The sequence below is a fragment of the Dryobates pubescens genome, chromosome 12 (genome assembly GCF_014839835.1).
Source record: "Dryobates pubescens isolate bDryPub1 chromosome 12, bDryPub1.pri, whole genome shotgun sequence".
Classification (NCBI taxonomy): Eukaryota; Metazoa; Chordata; class Aves; order Piciformes; family Picidae; genus Dryobates; species Dryobates pubescens.
Window position 1 is genome coordinate 33,131,712 of NC_071623.1, and position 22,142 is coordinate 33,153,853.

Sequence of the window (22,142 nt, forward strand, 5' to 3'; positions counted from 1 at the left end):
GAGTTTTCCCCAATTTCTACTCAACATTAGTCTTTTGGGGGAGGGAAAAGAAAAAAACAACTAGAAAAAATGAATAGTGCATGAAGAGATGGCTGACCATTTCAGTAAGGCAATGGCAGATTGTGTCCAAGCTGAAGTGCTGCCTGTTCCTTTTGCTAATGTTGCAGTAGCAGCCTCACTAACCAAATGCAAGATAGCTCTGGTTGTTTCTGGACAGCAGTACACTGGTCAGGTGAAAACTGGTTTTGAAGATGTGGAACAAAAGCTTCACTTAATGCTTGCACCCATTAGTTTCACACAATTGCTCAGAAGTTTCAGGGATATCTTGACCCTTGCTCTGTAAGTTAATTTCTGTGATATGTCCAAACCACAACAGTAACACACAGAGAGGTCATGTTTGAACAGATGATTGATGTTTCCATGCTTTGACATTGCCCTCACTTGCTCTGGTAAGAGTTGAAGACATGGTCAGGAAGCTAAGTGAGAACTGTGTGGAGATTCACTTCATATTATTGTGATCTCTGTTTTCCCTCCCCACCTTTGTCCTCCCAAGAAGAATACAGAGGAGGCTTTAAGTCTTTCCTCAGTCAGTCTTACATTTTTCATAATCATAGGTAGGGGGAAAGCTATTTCAGTATGAAGGGACTTCCAGATATTGTTCACTCTAACCTGAGTCAATGATTCCAGGGAGGATTTTTTCTCTCATTTCTTTTGTCACTGTTAACTCTCAATACTATTGAGTCTGTTTTTCCTTCTAATCCTTTTCCAGAGTAGCCTCATTCTAATTTATCCCACTTGTTTTATCCATCCTTTTGTTCTTCCCTCTACCTTTATTCTTCTCATGCTTTGATTTCTAGCATTTCTTTGCTGTTATGCACTCCTCCTGCTCCCAGAAATGCATTCTTCATTATCCTAGGCATGCATTCAGCTCCGCTCTTGTGAAACCATATAACACATGACTCTGTTGCTGCCTTGGTTCCCTTGCCCAGAAGCTTACAGTTCTCAGGACAAGGAATGTGTGCTCCAGTGTATGTACAATGCTTGATGCAGTAAGGTCTGTAACCATAGTAACATGTACCATCCACTGATCTGCTCATGGAAGTGACCATCCAAATTCCAACAGCCAGAGCTGCACTACATGGAGATGTGTAAGAAGCAGGAAAAGCACGAAGCAGAACCATGAAGGTACATCAGAGTGTGCTTGGTGTTGGTCTGCCAGCTGCTTTGTCACACAGAGGGCAGAGCTTCCTCCCTGTGGTACAAGTAACAGATGATCCTTACTCTCAACAGTGCAGTTCTTCAGGCTGTGAACTCTAAGCAGATTCACCTTCCATTTATTTCTAGGCTCAGGAGTCTTTCCTGTCAAGTTCCAATACACTCGAGGTGCTTAGTCAATAGCAGTGTTAAACTGCCACCCATAACCGTTTGCAGGGATATTTGTCTTTGATTTTCTGAGTTACTCATACACTGCTGCACATCTCTTCAGAGATTAAAACTGGGGAAACTGTGTGTATGGATGGGTTTGATTAATAGGATCTTTAGTAGAAATTTAATAACTTCAAGTGCAAAATATTGATCTTGTGCACTTGCTCTTTTTTTTTATTATTATTATTATTATTTTTAGTTGCAATCAGGTGGAAAGACAAAGGCAGTGTTAGCACCTGTAATGTAACGTGTGGCGTGATACAGTATACGGTTTGCAGCCCTGAAGGTCAAGCAGGAGAATGTCATTTGTTAGAGAGAGAACATTCATCCATGCCATGGTGAAAGGATGTGTTTTCAGACAGAACTAGAGCAAAACAGAACAAATCCATGACATGTTTGATACCACACACCTTGTAAGTTGCACTGGAAATCAGGTACATTGATGAAGTTAAGTAACTATATTGACAGCAACACTGAGATAAATAATAGCCTGCATAATATACAATGGAAGCATTTCGTGGTGAGCATAGCAACACCCTATAAAATGGCTAATGAAAGGCAGTGTGGAATGGTGCTGTGCTCTGGACTTTTGCTCTTAGCTTTGGTCTGCTGAGAAGGCTGATCTCCAGCGTATCTGAGACAGTGTGGAGTACTTTCTGTGGTGAAAGTATGATATTTTTCACCACCAAAGCAGTGGAAGCAGGTAAACTTCTTTGGTGTTTACTTTGTTATTTACTACATCATGGTTTATAACTGTTTCAGGCCTCTGCTCTAGAGCTTTGCTAGCTAAGTTTTCTTTCTAGAAAGCTCTTTCATTACCAAAATGCAAACTGGCTTGTTAGCATAGCTGCATATTTTTCTACTGCATTAAAAAACCCAACCAACCAACCAAATAAATAAATCAGTTAGAATTCCTGAAATGAAATTGAATAGTCATCTGGTATAACAGAATACACTGAGATTATGAATTGCAGTCAGGCAAATGGAGTGAACAGAGCTCTAAATCCAGGTATCTGCTGAAAACTGTCTTCTACAATCATGCCCCTGTTAGTAATTCTGCATCTCTCTTAAACCCAGATAAACAGGATGACTATTAATCTATTTTAACTAGTTGTCACAGGAAGAAACTGCTGAATCTATTTTTATTCTGTGAACTCTGAATATATCAAAGTATCACAGCATATTAGAGGTTGGAAGGGACCTCAAGAGATCATTTGGTCCAACCCCCTGCCAAAGCAGGATCACTTAGGGTAGTCTGTGCAGGAATGCATCCATGTGGGTTTTGAAAGTCTCTAGAGAAGGAGACTCCATAGCCTCCCTGTGCAGCCTGTTGCAGTGCTCCATCACCCTCACTGTAAAGAAGTTTCTCCTCATGTTCAAGCTTGAACCCATTGTTCCTTTTCTTATTACTGTGTGCCATCGAAAAAAGCTTGGCCACCTCCACTTGATACCCATCCCTCAGATATTCATACACATTGATGAGATCCCCTCTCAGTCTTCTCAAGACTGAACAGCCCCAGGCCTCTCAGTCTCTCTTCATAGGGGAGATGCTCAAGTGCCCTAATCATCCTCGTGTCTTTTCATTGGATTCTCTCCAGCAGTTCTCTGTCTTTCTTCACCTGGGGAACCCAAAACTGGATGCAGTATTCCAGGTGTGGTCTCACCAGGGCAGAGTAGAGAGGTAGAACTTCCCTAGACCTGCTGGACACACTTGTTGATACACCCAAGAATACCATTGGCTCTCTTGGCCACAAGGGCACATTGTTGTTCCATGGAGAACTTGCTGTCCACCAGGATTTCAAGGTCTTTCTCCATGGAGCTGCTTTCCAACATGTCCTGGTAATCTGTACTGATGCCTATTGTTATTCCTCCCCATGTGCAGGACTCTACACTTGTCCTTATTAAACTTCATGAGGTTTGCCTGCACCCAGCTCTCCAGCCTGTCCAGGTCCCTCTGGATGACATCCTGTCCCTCTGGTGTATCAACAGCACCACTCAGCTTGGTGTTTTCTGCAAACTTACAGATGGTGCACTCCACCCCACTGTGTATGTCACTGATAAAAACATTAAACAGTTCAGAGCCCATACAGACCCCTGAGGGACAGCACTTGTCACTGCTCTCCATCTGAACTTCAAGACATTGAGCACCACTGTCCAGCCAATTCCTTATCCACTGAACAGTCCACCCATCAAATCCATAGCTCTCCAACTTGGTGAGCAGGATGTTGGGGGGGACCATGTCCCAGGCCTTGCAGATAGATCACATCCATAGGTTGTCCCTTATCTACTGACATTGTCACTTTGTCATAGAAAGCCACACGGTTAGTCAGGCAGGGCCTGCCCCTAGTAAAGCCATGCTGGCCATGTGAATCACCCTCCTATCCCTCACGTGCCTCAGCATGGTGTCTAGGAGGACCTGTTCCACAGTCTTCCCAGGCAGGAGGTGAGGCTGACAGGTGGGCAGTTCCCAGGGTCCCCCTTTCTACCCTTTTGCAAAACGGGAGTGATGTTTCCTGTCTGCCAGTCCCAGCAGCAGCAGCATGTGCCCTGGCTCTGAAAATGAGCAGGGGCAGTGGGCAGTGCGACTGTCTCTCCTGCTCTCTCTGCAGCAATTGAGAAGGAAGAAGTACCAGAAGCAGTGTGTTCATCCTCAGCAGGCTTAGTGAGGCATTCCAGTGACACCTCAGTGGTCAGGGATTTTCATTTTTAATTCCTTACCAGTGGTGACATGGAAAGAATTGAGCAAGTGGCCATCTGGATTTCAGGTGCAGGGCAGCTGATCTTGGTTGTAGTTCTTTGCAGTCCTCTGAGCTACTGTACTGCAAACTCTTAAAACTGTTAATTGAGAAATGTGACATGTCCCTGTGCTTTACCTGCTTTATTGGCTTAATGGTATTTTACCCACCATTTGCTTTAGTAGTGGTGTTTGCTGGTTTGGGGATAGCATATTGGAAGGCCTTAGTAATTTCCTTGATAAACTTTGTGAAGGTCTCCTTCAGTTGTTTATAACTAATGGCACACTAACAAGCTTAGCTTTTGTTTTTGTAATGGACTTACTGTGAAGTATTCTGAAATGTGCTGTCTAGGCCTGAATGGTTTCTGCTAAATAGCTGGATGTGGTGGGTTGAAGTTTCCCCCCAGCATTAACTTTGCCAGACCAACTCAGAAGCAAATGAAGCTGTATTTACAAGCAGAATCTCCACTCTATGATGGAAGGCAATGGATGTGTACAAACTGTACAGCATGTGCAATATGATACAGGTATTTACAATTAGCAAACAACACAAAATGTCCCCAGATCAGAGACCAGGGAAGCCATTCCACTGCTCCTAACCCTCGTCTTCCATGAGACAAAGAGGAGTGGAGAGAGCAGCAGTGGGTTAGACTTAGCCAAGGCCAGCCAACAAGCAGGTTATCTCTCCCAAGTGAAGCAAAACAGCTGAGAGAAGAGAGGAGAGAGGAGAGGAGAGGAGAGGAAGAGGAGAGGAAGAGGAGAGGAAGAGGAGAGGAAGAGGAGAGGAAGAGGAGAGGAAGAGGAGAGGAAGAGGAGAGGAAGAGGAGAGGAAGAGGAGAGGAAGAGGAGAGAAGAGAAGTGATTTATTTATATTTTTCTCCTTTGCTGCTCAAAATCTGTAGCTAATGTTCAAGGCACAGCCTAAAGCCACCACACTGGATAATGCAAGCCTGTCAAACTTCATGCAGGGTGTTTTTTATGCCATGCCATGTATGTGTGCTTTCTTCCACTTTTCCTCCTTTTTTGTTGATTTTGCTGGATCTATGGCTTTTGATGTTTTCTACAGTTTTATTTTATTGAAATGCTTGTGCACAGACAAAGGCATAGAAGTATTACACCAGGAAATAATGCATACCTATTACACTGTGCACAACTCCATTGTCTTAATTGCAGTTCTTCTCATCAATTATTTGCTAAATTTACCATGTACATTTTCCATATTTTCCAGCAGCTTTTCCCCATAATGTTCATAATGGGGTTGCTCAGCCTGAAGAAGAGAAGGCTCCAAGGAGACCTTATAGTGGCATTTCAATATCTGAAAGGGACCTACTGGAAAGCTGGGGAGGGACTGTTTACAAGGCATGTAGCAACAGGACAAGGGGCAATGGTTTTAAACTACAGAAGGGTAGATTTAGATTAGACATTAGGAGGAAGTTCTTTATAATGAGAACAGTGAAGTACTAGAACAGGTTGTCCAGAGAGCTGGTAGAGGTCCCATTCATGGAAACATTCAAAGTCAAACTTGATGAAGCCTTGAGCAGCCTGATCTAGTTAAAGATGTCTCTGCTCACTGCAGTGAGGTTGGCCAAGATGACTTTTGAGGGTCCTTTCCAAGCTGATGCATTCTATACTTCTATGACTCCATTTGCTTTGTGATTCCATTTATTTTCACACCGACAGACTGAGTAAACCCAGGGATTTCTCTAGTCTCATACAGTGTCCTTGGCAGTGTCAACGAGGTTAAGAGCTGTGCCAGATAACACAGTGCACTTAGGAGTTTACATTTATGGGATAAAGAAAATGTTATTATTAATAGTTCATGCTGTACCTGGGGCAGAGGGGGTCCATTTCTGTCCTGAAGCATGAGATTTAATTACTCTTACATCGTTGTCTTTGCTTACAAAGCTGCTAGTGTTGTTTATCATCAGAAGATTATCCAGCCCTTTTAAAACCAGCTTTAATATTTGTCTCCATGAACTTTCACAGCAGTTAACCCCAGAAATTAATTAAACACTGCCTTGAAAATACAGCTTCTCTTTAGAGCTGAAAGTTTAGTATCATTTCATGGAGTCAGATGTTTCACACTCAGGGAATAAAGTTCAAAAAGAAATGGGATAGTTTGCACTATGCCTTTCATTATTTTATTATACTTTTTCCCAGCTGATAAATTAATTGGCTGCTTGCACATATTTGAAGTAGACTTCCTTCTCCCATATGCCCATGCACCCCAGCCCCTCACCTTCTTTTTTCACAACTGCAGTCCCAAATTTAGTTTGTAATAAGCCTAGAAATACTATAAATCTTATGATCTATCTTAATAAGCTCTGTTACTAATAGTGTATTTATGATCTGGCTAAGGTCTGCTCTTCTAAAGGTACAATTTTAAAGCTAACTTCAGTCCAATTTAGCAAATTCATTGTCTTAAATATCTCATGTTTGCAGGTGATGAAAGTTTCAAGTCATATGATACTTTTGTGTGTGTTAGCATGGATTTCTGTTTCATGAGAGACACTGTAGATTACATCTGACAGGAATAAGGTCTTCCTGATGTTAACTGGAATGCATGCTTTACCATATTTTCAGATGAAAGATGTGATGAGAAGGCAGTATGTCTTTTTATGAGAGCGATGTATGAAACAGTTCTAGCTACACACCGTGAAGAAGAGCAGGTTGTAAGTAGATCCACAAAGAGAACTAATTCTACTACACAACTGAATACAAAACACAGCCATGCAAAGCATCCGTTTCAGCTGCATCAGTTCCTTCATCTGACTCCACATAGCTGAAAATGTACAGATCTTGGCATAGAAAGGGGCAGTGGAGGGGGCCCTGCTGGGGGAGGAATGTTTGAGAGATGGACAGAGGACAGGAACATTTACTCTGGATTTATGTGACTAGGGTCTAAATAAATCTGTACATCTTTCTACAATTTGTGCAGCTCTAGTTTAAGAAGGATTAGTGTTACAACAGTGTATCATGTCAAGGTTATAATCTAGTGGTATTTCATTCTCATTGTTACTATTGTAGATTTACATCCTTCATGTCTCCCCCAGTGTTCTGAACTTCACGTTTTCAAACGACCTGGGATTGCTGTTAATAGTTTTTCATGGGCTTTTGATGACTGTGCACTCTTTAAGATTGAAAGGGACCTACCCCTGTCTTACATATAATTAAGTATGTAGAGAAGACCTTGTATTCTCTATGGCAGATGGCTTACTCCTCTCAAAAATCTGAAACTACAAACAGTTTTCTGTACTTGAGTAAACTCTGCAGCTTTTAGAAGCACAATTCACTGATAAAGCTACATGCTACTTCTCACTACATTGTCACTGAATTCTAGGGTGAAAGTGTGAAATGGCTTGTGGCATTTGGGGGAATAAACCTGTGGCAATACCAGGCAGTGATCACCTGCCTGGAAGCCCCATTTTGGTTGAACTGATTCTCAACATACTGCTGTGAGCAACAGATCAACCATGTACAACACCTGGCAAGAGCCAGACTGTCTCATGGCTGCTTGCTGTGCTTCATGAGGTACCTTATATTACTTTTTCCCTTCTTGGATTAGTTTCATGATGTAGCTGTTTGCAATGACAGAATTGGTGGCCTATTGAATCCTGGATTTTATTGTATGAGTCATCACTTTTTCTGGGCAGCAAGTCTTTGAAGAAATTGGTTTTGCTTCCTATGAATATTCTCTCTGATAAAATTTCATGGTTAATTAATTTTATCAATGATTTATGTTGTGCAACAATAATCCATCTGATTATTCATACAGTATATATAAACATGTAACTACTGCAAATTGCTGTATTAAAGGATGCTGAAAAAATGCAATTTGATGTAGCTCAGGTTGGTATCAGATTATGCAGATCATTCTAGACCTATTTCCTTTTTTTCTCCCCCATTTATTTTTCCTAAATCATTGTTTGTATTTTTTCCTGTAATCTAATGGTATAATTATTGTTTGATTCATAGCCTATAAAAGTCAATAGAAATGTCCCTGTCATATGCAGTGGGTGTTAGATTTATTTTTTCCATCCTTCAGCCATTCTGAATTGTTTCTTTAAATAAACTAAATAAACAAACTAAATACTGTTCCTGCTGCACAAGTCAAGACCTTTTCTTTCCTCTCCCTCTCTTTAGAGTGTTATGTTACAGTTCTGATTGAAAGGCAATGACAGGACTTTTACCTGGAAGACAAAATAAAAGGAATAAAACCACTTCTGACATTAAAAGAAACAAAGTGAATCATAGAAGGAGCAACTCTGTTGAATAAATATGTTAACTTTCAATAAATATATGTATATCACCATATGTATCATTGCAGGGGGATTCAGTCATTGCCTCACAAGAAACGTTCTGTTGGACTGCTAGTGAGACATACTTGGTTATATATTACGTAGCTGAACCTAGGTGGAGGAAGAGCTCCTAGTGAAAACATCTTCAAAACTGTTTGTGATATAATGAAATATTGAAGGCTATGCAGTATTGCCTCTGTGCAAATGGTGCTTCCACTCCCAGCTCCCACATACTGAAATGCAGAACACAAAAATAATGAATCAACAACACTTTTAGCACTCCTGGGTTTCCATACATTAGTTCAGAGCCCAAATGTTTCTGCTTGGGTTACTTTCTGGTTGGTAGCTTCACACAGATCTGATACCAGCACTGAACTTGAGTGGCTTTTTTTTTCTGTCTTCATTCTTTTTCTTGTTTCTTTATAAAGAATCCAGTTTGAGACTATAGTTTTAAATAACATTTAACATGCAGTACTTGGTGACTGGTGTTGCTTAGTAGACAAGCTGCTGTCTGTTGAAGCTGTTCAGTTTTTCTTCTTGTATGTGTTATGAATTGTAACTTACCAAAATGACATTAACCAAAGGAAATGCCAGGGTAGTCTCTTTCTGCATGCATACTTCCATTGTAAGTGAAAGCAGGACAGAGAAAAACGATGGAATAAAACAAAGTGATGGTCTGGAAGTTTCAGAAACTGTACCACGAATCACCATCTTTTCAATAGTATTCCTTTCATCCTAGAGCTGCCTTCATTTTTAATGGAAATAAGTACTGAATATATGAAAATATATGAGACAACACAGCCTTGTTCTCCTCCCTTGAAAAAAACACAAACCAACCAACCAACCAACCAACCAACCAACCAACCAACCAACCAACCAATGTCCTCCCTGAATGTAAAGTGTTCATTTTTGTTGTGTGTAGAATAAGATACGGCACTACAGTGTTTGCATTGCATATTTATTTTGGTATCACAATATCACAGTATCACTAAGGTTGGAAGTGACCTCAAAGATCATCAAGTCCAACCTGTCACCACAGACCTCATGACTAGACCATGGCACCAAGTGCCACGTCCAATCCCCTCTTGAACACCTCCAGGGATGGCGACTCCGCCACCTCCCTGGGCAGCACATTCCAATGACGAACGACTCGCTCAGTGAAGAACTTTCTCCTCACCTGGCACAGAAAATTTCCTGGTATGGAAAATTTGGTCATGCCTTCCACAAATGTCACCTTCATAGTTCTGTTAATACAGTGCACAATCATTCTAACCAAATCTTCAGTCAGCCACCAGTTTTGCTTCCCCAGGCTTTAGTCATCTGGTAGGTTTGTTGTGCTGGTCCCATGCTGTACCAAATGTAATGGAATTTAAGCATCATATAGCATGGGAGTTATAAAAACAAAGGGAAAATGTGCAGAAGATCTTAATATGAAAAAAAAATTGATCAGGGTGTAACAGTATGTAATTACTTTTTTTTACCACTAAATCATGTTTTCATTCCAGTGGTATCTTGGTGTTGTGTCAATACAGTGTTTATTTTATTTTTAAAGCAATGAAGGAATAAGAAAGTTATCTTTTACTATGGTAAAGGCCAAACCAAACATCTCCAAAACTCAAACAGGCAAAACAATGATGTGGAAGGCATTTTTTATTCTATTTTTATCATTCTTGCTGCTCTTCAATCCAAATGATTGTTTTTCTTTATTTAAATATTTCTAATATGCAGGTTCTTTGCCATCATTTAGTTGTAAATCTAATAATATGATTTGAGTTGCTCAATAATCTTCTGTCTCAAGCTTTTCTTCATTTCTGATTCATTGTGTCTATCATTAAACCCAGCTGTTGATGTTTTGGAATGAACTGATTTCTGAATTAGCTCTGCATTGTGTACTATAATAATGCCACTTCTGAATTATCATGGGCTGCTCCCAATTTACTTTTAGATAATTAAGGGCTGTCTTTATTTCTATCCAAGTTGCCTCTTTTATTTCCCAGAACACAAGGATGTGATTTCATTCGTGCTGCTCTAGGGGTCTGAAGTTGATAATAATTTTTCTACATCTGCCCTCATCAGTGTCATCTTCCAATATATGATGCTCCAGTGATATTCCTTGGCTTTACTCATTAGCATTCACAGTCTTGGTGCTGTGTTGTGCCTGTCTGCCACAAGCCATCCCCTATTATTTTCCTGAGAAGTCTGTGCCTTCATGCAGTGGAGCAACCTTGCTTTCTAGAGTACATTCCTCCACTTTTTTGGTAGACTTTTGTTTGTGTATATGAATACCTGTCTTCATTGTGTACGAGTGAATCAATGTGAACAGCATTGGGGTAGTCACAGTGTGTCTTGTGTGGTGCATATACTAATTGCTACATTAAATTTAAGGACTTTAATACCTCAACATAATATATTCTGGATAACTAACTCATGGAATTAGAATTAGAATTAATTAGAATTAACCAGGTTGGAAAAGACCTTTGAGATGAGTCCAACCTATCACCCAACACCATCTAATCAGCTAAACCATGGCACCAAGTGCCTCATCCAGTCTCTTCCTAAACACCTCCAGTGATGGGGACTCCACCACCTCCCTGGGCAGCACATTCTAATAGCCAATCTCTCTTTCTGGGAAGAATTTCTTCCTAACATCCAGCTTAAACCTCCCCTGGCACAGCTTGAGACTGTGTCCTCTTGTTCTGGTGCTGGTTGCCTGAGAGAAGAGATCAACCCCCACCTGCCCACAACCTCCATTCAGGTACTTGTAGATGGCAATAAGGTCTCCCCTGAGCCTCTTTCCAAGTAAAATGCTTTTATTTTTTTTTAATTAAAAAAATTAAAAAAGTAACAACAAAACATACACAAACCCCAAATCCCCAACCCTCCAAAACAAAAACAAACCAAAATCCCCAACCCTCCAAAACAAAAACAAACCAAAATCCCCAACCCTCCAAAACAAAAACAAACCAACAAAAACTAACAAAACCTAAAAAAAAAAAAAAAAAAAAGAAAACAACCACCAAACAAATAAGCAAAAAAAAAACCAAAACAAACCCCAAAGCACAAAACTAGAAACAACCCCAAAAAAACAACCCAGATGGACTTCAAATACAAAACCCTGCCCCACGGCATGCTTCAGTCCAGGCTCCTACACGATAGATCATAGAATACATAGAATACATAGAATAAACCAGGTTGGAAGAGACCTTCAAGATCATCGCGTCCAACCCATCAACCAATCCAACACCACCCAAACATCTAACCCACAGCACCAAGCACCCCATCAAGCCTTCTCCTGAAAACCTCCAGTGATGGTGACTCCACCACCTCCCCAGGCAGCCCATTCCAATGGGCAATCACTCTTTCTGTATAGAACTTTTTCCTAACATCCAGCCTGAACCTCCCCTGGCGCAGCCTGAGACTGTGTCCTCTTGTTCTGGTACTGGCCGCCTGGGAGAAGAGACCAACATCCATCTGTCTACAACCTCCCTTCAGGTAGTTGTAGAGAGTAATAAGGTCACCCCTCAGTCTCCTCTTCTCCAGGCTAAGCAACCCAGCTCATCTCATCGCCAAAATATCCTTAAAAAATTAAAGGAAAAAAAATCAGGAATTTGTAGTCAGTCCTCAAGAAAATGTAAAGAATTCTCTTGGTTTATCCTCCCTGAGAATCATAAGAAAAAGATGTTACAGGCTTTTAAACAATTGCTGTTGGCCTCCATTTGTGTGAGCTGTATTTATTTCCCCTTGTCACGAAGGAGAGGTTTTCATTTGAGCCTGCTGCTCTTTCTCATGCCGAGGTGAAACTCCTGCGACCTCTTCCAGGTTTAATAATTGAGATCTTTATGGATGGGTTTCTTCCCTTTGTTATTGTTTGAGGTTTGCTTGTGGTGCTTTTAAATGCAGTAGTAAAACTGAGCAATGCATGTGGCAACGAATGATCTTCACCTTCCTAATAAGCAGAATTAATCAAATGGGGTGAGGCTTTATTGTGAGAGACATCTCTTTGCTTAAAAAGGTAGTAGCAAGTTCTTCCAGGTCAATGTAGCCTTCACAAAGCAATTACTTTTACCTGCTTGATTTCATGTAACTGTGTATGAGTAAGTGACAATGTGTTAAGTTCCTCTTTACTTGATTACTGTCTGTGTAGGACTTTATTATTCCTCAAATGCAGCACTGTTAAGAGGCCGCATCAAATTTTCAGACAAGTGCTGATATACTCTAACACACACACAAAATGTGTCTTATTTGTGATGTGTCAAATTACTGTTGTGAGAATAGACCTTTTAGGTTGCATTCAGCCTTTAATTTGACTGAATTTAAATAGCATAAAATGCCTTTTAATTGGAACTTGGCTTGCATGTTCTGTCTCTCATTTCAATGAAAAACATTCAGATGCAAATACAATTTGTTTGGACTGAGTACAAATGCCACTATCATGACTGATGAAGGCTTTTGATCACACATCTACAAACTGAAACCTTAAAAAGGAAGAGGCTATTTGGACTGGCATCTGCAGTGCCATGAATTATTTAGTTACCATTATTCATAAATCTCTGAGGAGAAGGCTTATGAAGTTTTTAAGGAGGAGTGGTCATGTTGCCAGCTTCTGTTTATGGTGGTACTGACTGCATGTGCAAACTTCTTCTGAACTGCCAGGGTTATACTGAATATGAAAGAGGTGCATGTATGAACTTCGAAGGAATGGCACTGAAAGGTTTCTCTGGTTTCCTAGGATAAGAATGGGGATTTCTTTGTTGTCACTGTCTGCTTCAGCATGCTCCAAGAGGTAGGTAAGGCAAGGGCATGTCAGTATAATTTGGTGAGCTACTCCGTTAGCTGCTAGGGACCTCACTGAATCTCACAGAACACATTTTCACAGCTGGAGTTTGCTCTGCCTCTCATTCATGGAACTACAAATCTCTTGGCTCTGCTCTGACACCAAAACAACAACAGCAATGCCACCCTGCTTTTTTGTGTTCTTTTGCTCAGAATCCTTCAGTGTACAATGTTTTTGCTACAAATGGGTGACATTTCAAAATGTTTCCTCTATTTCCAGCGATGATTGAAGCTAAACATCATATATAAACACCATTCTGCTGTAGAGGGAGCTTGTCTGCTTGTTTAGCTTAGTGTAATTGTGTAATAATGTCATCTAGAAAATGCATACTGCTACAGGTGTCAAGGAAGGAGTTGGAAATATCCAATAGTAATTTGCTTTGTTTATCTGCTTTGCAGGCTAGTTTAGTGGTTTTTTAAGGTGAGTACTGTGGCAACCTTGAGGCAGTGTTGAAGGAAGGAGCACAGGCAGAGACCATAATAATGATAGCATGGAAACAATTATTATATATATTATTTATATATATATTTATAAATAATTATTATTATATAGTTGTTTGCTCCTGATTATATATTTTATTTTCTTTTAATTTATTTCATGCTGGTTGTGTGAGGGTTTATCCTCAAATGCAAAAAACTCTTAAAGCTGTTTGGGTTATCAGTGCTTTGGACTGTGAGTAATATATCTACATTATATATAGATTATATATGTATAAGTGTAGTAGACTCAGAAAATGTCCAGTTTTCATCGTGTAGGATAGCATATACATGAAAGAAAACATGAACAAAACCTAGCATGGGAGATGAATGCCACAGGTTGCTCTTGGGTTGGGAAAATTGGACAAGGCTTAGCTTGGGATGCTTTGCATTCATTAGTCTGTAGATATGAGAAGAAACATAAGCTCGCTGCTTCCAGCTGCTCATGCCCAAGCACATTTACTTGATGACAGCCAGTCTGTGCCTGAGTAGTTTCCTAAGTGTATCCAAGTAGAATCTTTTACTTCCTACTGTTTCTAGAGAGCTGTCATAAAGATGGGAGCTGGGTGATTATGTGTGCATTTCCATCTTGGGTGATGAACAATTTTGATAGTTTGGCTGAGATGCTGAATGAATATCAAAGCTTTTCAAATACTTGGGTTAAGTTCTTAGATATCTGTCAAATAGATGTGAGAACTGAATACTTGTGTCTCTGCCGAGCATAACCACAATTGCCACCTTGGGAAGGTCTTAGTTTTGTTACTTCAAATTTATTTTAATACATATTGCTTAAAACATTCTGTAAGCTTGATAAAATGGAATCCAAGAGTTGCAGTCACTCTTGTTCACCAGCTGCATTAATTTATTTGCAAGTGAAATAAATGTGTGCAATGTTTTATGGAAAGCCAGCTTATGGTGGAATTCCTTGCTTGCAGCTCGTATTGCTTGTAGAAGTTACACATCCAGCTGTATTATAACATGCATAAAGTTGCTGTTTTGGCACAGGCTAGTCATGTTATCTGGATGCCTTTAAGAGGAGCCTTTAGGGCATGATTATACTCATCTCCTATTTTGACTGTGCAACTATGTGCTGCATTGTCTGTTTCTAGCTGCTAATGTGAATCAGCTACAGCTGGAATCCTTGACTCTGGTGATGTTTAGATTATAAGATGCTTCTGCTGATCTCCATCATGCCAGTTGCAATGAATATTGAGAACAAAATAGCTATATTTATAGTCTACATTTCAGAAAGAAAATGGAGCTGCATGTTCTTCAATATTTTGTGATTAGTATCACATAATAAAAGTCGTTGCATGTGATAATGTAGTCACAGTTTTAAACTATTTAAGGCGTTTAGGAGCATATTAGGAAGTTCAAAAGATTCTTACAGTCATTTTAGCTTTCCCATTCCAGCATAGGAAATGCTTCTCATTGTCTGGCTTCAGTAATTACTATTTTACAAATCTACATTCTATTTGATTGGAAAGGAACAATTCTGAGCAGCGGAAAATATTCTGTCTTTACTTGGCATTGAACTCTAGAGCGATAGGGTGGGGGGAAAAATCAAAACACTGGAGGCTGTGCTCCCTCACAACATTGGTTTGGTTTGGTTTGGTTTGGTTTGGTTTGGTTTGGTTTGGTTTGGTTTGGTTTTTCCAAAGGAAAATAGATTTTAATAGAATTTATTGAATAACAAATACTGCATTTTCTCCAAGAGCACAGTAAAAATACAGCAGCAGGGGTTTTTGTTTGTCATTACTATTGTCCAACATATATGGTCAGCTCAAAAATACTCTAGATGCTGTGGAATATAGTAGTGTTCTGTCACCTGGGTCTGTGCATTAGCTGAGGTAGGTTATGTCTGGCTGGCCTACAGATTTTATAGTGTGTGTAGAGGAAGGACATTGGGTAAGATGGATTAGCTCTCTTTTGTTTAACAACAGGCTGTTTATGTTTTTGGTTTGGGTTGGTTTTTTTTGTTTTGTTTTGGGGTTTTGTTTGTGTGTTGTTTTTTTCCTGGTTGGTTGTTTGGTTTTGGGTTTGTTTGTTTGTTTTGTTAATTATGGGCTGACACACTAAACACAACTGATGTCCTGTGTGACCTTGTTCATCCTGGATTTGAATATCTGCTGCTGCTGTCAAGAGCTGTTATATTCTTCAACAGAGCACCAGACATACAAAAGTAATGTGGTACACTATGTAGCTTTGAGATAGGTTTGTACTTTGTAGATTAACAATTGGTATTTATTCATGGATTTGGAAGGGTATGTTGGTATTCAAGATGAGCTTAATAAATGGGGAAGTAGCTTTAAAGCTGCATTATCTTCTAAGGACAAAGGTGAAGTCCTATATATACTCAGAAAAGATAAAATAAATCTGTGAAAACAAAATGGTCAGTAGGTATGAGTACAACAATGTGGAGAGGAGGAATAAGGGATCATTTTAATCTTGAATACTATGTAATGCCATTCTGTTAGAGTCAGGGCCTATTTTGGAGTGCCTAGCCAAGGCACTCAGGCAAAGGTGTTATTTCATTTTGAACTTCTGTCACTTCAGCTGAACATCACACAGTCTCAAGCTGTGCCAGGGGAGGTTTAGACTGGATGTTAGCAAGAAATTCTTGATAGAGAGAGGGATTGCCCATTGGAATGTGCTGCCCAGGGAGGTGGTGGAGTTGCCATCACTGGAGGTGTTTAGGAGGAGACTGGATGGGGTGCTTGGTGCCATGGTTTAGTTGATTAGATGGTGTTGGATGATGGGTTGGACACGATGATCTCAAAGGTATCTTCCAACCTGGTCTATTCTATTCTATTCTATTCTATTCTATTCTATTCTATTCTATTCTATTCTATTCTATTCTATTCTATCATGCCTGATTTTAGATCAGTGTACATATTTTATTCATTTATTTTTTTAATCCAAGGGAAAAGGAAGAGGAAAACCAAAAAAGACAATAAAGAGGAAGTTGGAAAACATACATTAATAGAATGTAAGAATGTGATTGCTTAGGCATTGAAGAGCAATGCAAAGTCTTCAAGGGTTCCATTTGAAGAAGTATGTGGTCTTTTGTTATTTATGCTTGCAGAAGGTATGAGAAGAGCTAAGTAATTTGGCTAGTCTCCTACATATGCTGGTTAGGTTTGATCTCAGGGAAACTATTTGCTATTGAGAGGACATTAAAACAGATTACCTGGAGAGCTTTTGGAGTCACTGTCATCAAAGGTTTTAATACTGTTAGGAGCTATCCAAACATAATTCATACTGCTTCAAACCCAGAGGTTGCAATGGTTGACCTCTTCATAAACCTCTCCAATTGGCATTTTTTTTCCCCTTTTCAATTTTATCTTCAAGAATATATGTTATATTCTAAGAGGAAAAATGCTACAAATCACAGTGTAGGTGCATAATACCTGGTATATTTCATATATACAATATGCATTATATTGTAAAAAAAAATCTAATATTAGAGTTGTGATGAAAAAAAAATCATTTTTTTATTGTCATTGCAAAAATTGCATGGTTTTGTGGTTGGGTTTTTTTTTTGCATATCAATCTTATTGTATTTTTTCTTAAACCCCGAGGGAAATTAAATTCTCTGAACCAAAAACGTTCTTATTTTTCAAAAGATCAGTAAATGAGTTTAGTAAACTGAATATATTGTTTCTGGTGGAAATTACCTGATGTCATCTTAGGAAGTTCTGTTGTGGATAGAATGATACCAATATAGAACAAATAATAGAGGATCACAGGTTTGAATCCCATATAATTACAGATGAATGACTGCAGAGATCTTTACTGCTTACAGAAACAGATGAGCAGGTATCTAGGCATATATGCACTCTGATTATAGCAGCAAATGATAGCATAGAAATCTCTGTGAGAATAGTGAGCAGAACTTAACAGAAAAAGAATTTTCACTGTACAATGGGATGGCTTACCACTAAAGGCAAGCAAATAGGAGGTCCTAAAGTCAGAATTAAACAAATTAGCCAGAAGGATGTATGTGATTTTTAAAAACATATATCCTAATCTAAACCAACTCCCAAGCTTCTGTGTTTCTCTGTCAGCTGCTGGTCAAGCTTCAAGGCTAGGTAGCAATGTCTTCCTGAATGGAGGAGGTTAAAAATCTCACCAAGAATTTCAGGTGGTGGTTTCTTTCTCCATCAGCAGCTTTTGGAAAATGCTGGTGTTTCAAAGGAGGCTTTGAAACATGCTGTATCAGGGCACATACTGATGGCTTTGTTTTGGATGGATCTCTTATTTGCATTATTCTCTGGAGAAAATGGTTCTGCTAAGCCTTCTGTCATACGGAGAAGCTTTCCCAGCCAGAAAATCAGAGTTGGCATTTGTGTGACCTAAATGACCAGCAATAATGCTTCGGTTTATCCAGAGGGAAAATATGCAGTGCCTCTCATCAAGCTGCTTTTTCTGTTGGGGGTGTTGGGAAGAGAAGTTGTTTTGAGCTTGGTGTGGTGGTGGGTTGTTTTTAACATATACATCTTCTCTGATCCTTTTGGAGTTCCATGATCATGAGAGGTTTTAAGAGGAGTGAAAATACAGGCTAATAGATGTGTCCATCCTACAGAATGTTGATGTTGATTTCTTACTGAAGATGAGAGGACCTCCAGATTTGCTGGAGCTGTAGGGTATTGTATTCAGGAGAAAATCAATGTGGCTGTGGCTTTTATCTTGTTTCTTTTCTTGAACTGTTCAGTCATTATATTTGGATATTGTCCTGGGTTTTCCTCTGCCTGTAGTCTTAATACATGTAATAGGTGAAATGAGACCAAACATTGACATCAAACCTTTAGTTTTTTCTTTTCTCTTCATTTTCTGACATAGAAGGGTAGGTAAGCTGAACATCTGGGGGAAATACTTTTTCCCTTTCTGATTTTTATTGAGCTATTGAAGTAATTGGAGGGATGTATTTTTTTTTTCCAAAAACAAAAGCCCAAATTGAATAATAAATCACACATAAGAGAAAAATAAAATAAATGCTATATCAAATCTGTCTAAAAATGTCTACAAAACTGAACAGCATAGAGACAGCTGAGTGTGGAGAAAATATTGAACAACATGTAGCCACCATTTGTCAAAGAATGTAATTTAACAATTGTTGGCATACAAAAAGCAAGAAGTCAGAAAGATGTATCACAGAAAAATAAAGCACAATACATTATTGATATTTGAGAGCAAGGGTATATTAAGGTTTGTGATATTTGAATCCATCTTTTTACATTCAGGCAATGATTTTTAAAGGCATTGTTTCAGCTGCATAGCTCAACAGAAATGCTTTTCTGATGTAAAAATGCCCTAAAAGCCTTAGTTCTGTGAAAATTAACTGCCAGAATTCAGGACTGGGCACAGTTTTCCTCCCCTTTCCTGATTCCTCAAAGAGAACTATCCTGAGACCTCTGACCTTGAGGTCTTCCTGTGCTGTGATCCCTTTCGCCCTGGATGTTTCCCAGGTAGCCAACTCTTTTGTTTTGCACGTGAGGTGACCAGAAGAGCCTTTAGAAAATAAAACATTGTTGAATTTTGATAGAACTAATTGGAAAGATATTTTTTCCTCCCTTAATCTTACCTAGAAATCTAGAAGCCCTATGGTTCCTTTCCACATGGCTTTTGAGAGTATGGTCTGTCTTCCCTCTTGGTCTGTCTTTCTTTTCTGATCTTTAAAATCTTCCTCAGAAAGATAGGGGCAGAGTAACTAAAGAAAAATGCCCTTGGGAAAGCGTTCTGATTGTTAAAGAAATCCCTGAACATGGGAACATACCAGGAGTCACTGCCTCCCTTATTTTGCCATTTCCTGACTGGGGTGTTAGCCTAACCAAAACAAGGTCAGTGCCAGACAAATGCAGTAAATTCCAGTTTGCAGGTTACATTATGCCCATCAATTATTGCTGGCCAGTCCTAATCCATTTTAGTTGTACTACAGAAGTTTCAAACCAGTGTCCTACAAGTACACTACTTTGAGACTCACTGCCTTGAAGAGCTTTAGTCAGCAAACAAGGAAGTCTAGATGGGGAAAAAGACAATGTCTTATGTGAAATGCAGAGAAATACCTGACTTGCTGAAGACATAAAATGAGTGTAGATTCTTTGACTGTAGCGGTGTTTCTTGAAACCCACAGGTCTTTTAGCACTGACTTCAGTGGCATGAAAATCTGAATTATCCCATATTTGGTGGTCTAACCGAGGCAAGAGCCTCACTCTGCTAAATTTCAGTCTTCAGGATGCTCATCTGAAACATTTGTCTGTGTTTGTCTCCCCCTATGTCTTTCCATGTAGTAATAATATTAAGAGGTGGAGAAAAAATCTTGAACATGTTGGATATAGGTTGAAAATTGTCTTCCCTTTACACAGGGTGACAAGGAGAGTAAAGCCAGAAAAACATTTCCACCTTGGAAAAAGCACAGACCTCAATGATAAGAAATAAAGGGAACTGTCCCATATGCTAGATATAAAAAAGAGAGTTTGTTGATGGAAACAGATCCAGCTAGTTTCCTTCAGTAGGCAGGCTCATGTTTTGAAATACCATTTTCATCTAATTTGGCTGTTGTGCAGCTTGAACTTTACGAATTGACTTGTAATTGGACCATGCTGTCAGTGGAGAAACTTACAAGTATGAACATGACATTTTTAAGAAGGTTACTGTCATCTAGTCCTCTATTAGTGGGTTTTCAGAGAGTTATAATTGGTCTAACAAGCTTAGTAACCTGTCCTACTTCCAATTATAATGTACAACCTCATTTATATCTTTTCTCTATTTACTGATATATGATAGGTAATAATTATCTAGTGCTCATGCTTCAAAATAAAGCTGTCTAATCATAGAATGGTTGGATTCTTTTGATATACATATATATGTGCAACTATAGACATAGCTTAATATACATGTAGATACGTGTCCCTATGCATAGATTATCTAATTTACATATTCACATATGTATATATATATTTATTCTGAATAATTAAACAACAGATTTTTTTTCATACACATTATACATAAATATATACATTCCAGTATTTATATATGCACACACACATGCATCTTTCATCATGTGAGCATAGTCTCATGTGAGCATAAAGTCTCCTGGGGCTTTTCAATTACTAGATGGGGACGTGTTTCCTCCAGACCTTTGTTAAGTTTAAATGATAATTCTGCCTCAAAGTGCTGGTGTGTTCATATGGATGTAATTCTCAGGACTGGAAAAGAAGGGGAAGCATAACAAAATGAACAGGTTGATGAACTCCCTGCATTCATTAACAGCTTATATTTGCATGAAGGAGAAACTGTTCACATACTATAAAATTAGAATAGCACCATTAACTTTGTTTACTACACGAGCGATGTTTAACACATTTAAGATTTAGTGGCTGTTTTGCAGGTGAATGTCTTGTTAGGCAGCCTCATGGATAGAGTTCTGCGGGAGCATCTGCATTTGCTGCACCTCCCCAAAGCAGAGCTGTTCTGTGCAGTAATGCTGATATCAGACGTCAGGGGATTGCTTTTTTAATGGTGCTTTCACTGCCAGGAGAATGATGACAATGCAGAATAGTACATCTGGAAGGAGAGGAGAGATACAAAAATGTCACAAAAGGGAAAGAAAATAGCCAGAGAATTGGCATTTTTGGGATGCATTTGTAGATTTAAAAGTTGGGGGTTTTCCAATGATTTCTTCATATATGGTGGCTTGACATCCACACTCTCTCTACTCATAGCAGTAAAAACTTGTTGGTGACACACCACATCAGTCATGAAAAACAAACCCAAAAGGAAGCAGGAAGAAAAGGCAACCAAACAAAAAGGGATTTGATCTTTCTCTTTTCTCTAACTCTGTTTTGGTCACTAGTGTAGGTGCCTTTGAATTGCTAACATAGTTCTGCCTTGTAAGAAGGGCCATCGGGAGGGAATTTTACTCTTTTCTTTCTAGGGTACCTTTTTTCATGAAGATGCTCTTGAATTAATGCCTTTGCAGAGTGCACTTGAGAGTTTAAAGAGTTGAGGGTAGTATTCTCTCTGACTTCTCATTATTCATGAGCCTCAGGAAACAAAAAATGATGTTGATGGTGGTGGTAGAGCAGGGGTTGTTTTTCTGACCCAGTTGTGCCTTTAGAACCAATATCATGAACCTGTTTCTTCAGGAGAGTCAAGGAAAGCTGTAGAGTCTGTCCCTTGTCTGCCCCTTTGAGTCTGAAAAGTGTCCACTCTCTGGTAAATTATTGCCTTCTCCTTTTGCTTTGCATGCTCCATTAGGATGCAGCAGCAGTCTGAAGATAAAGGCTTCAAAGAAAAGCAATGATCATGTGACATAGATGATAAATAACTGGAGTCCCTGCAGTTTAACTGGTGCTTGTTTGCATCAGTGTCAC

At 39.3% G+C, this 22,142-nt stretch overlaps 1 protein-coding gene across 4 annotated transcripts in view; it reads left to right on the top strand.

Moving 5' to 3' along the window:
• Nucleotides 1–22,142, top strand: part of CADM2 (cell adhesion molecule 2) — a 632,714-nt gene that overhangs the window by 392,054 nt on the left and 218,518 nt on the right. The window lies entirely within an intron of this gene.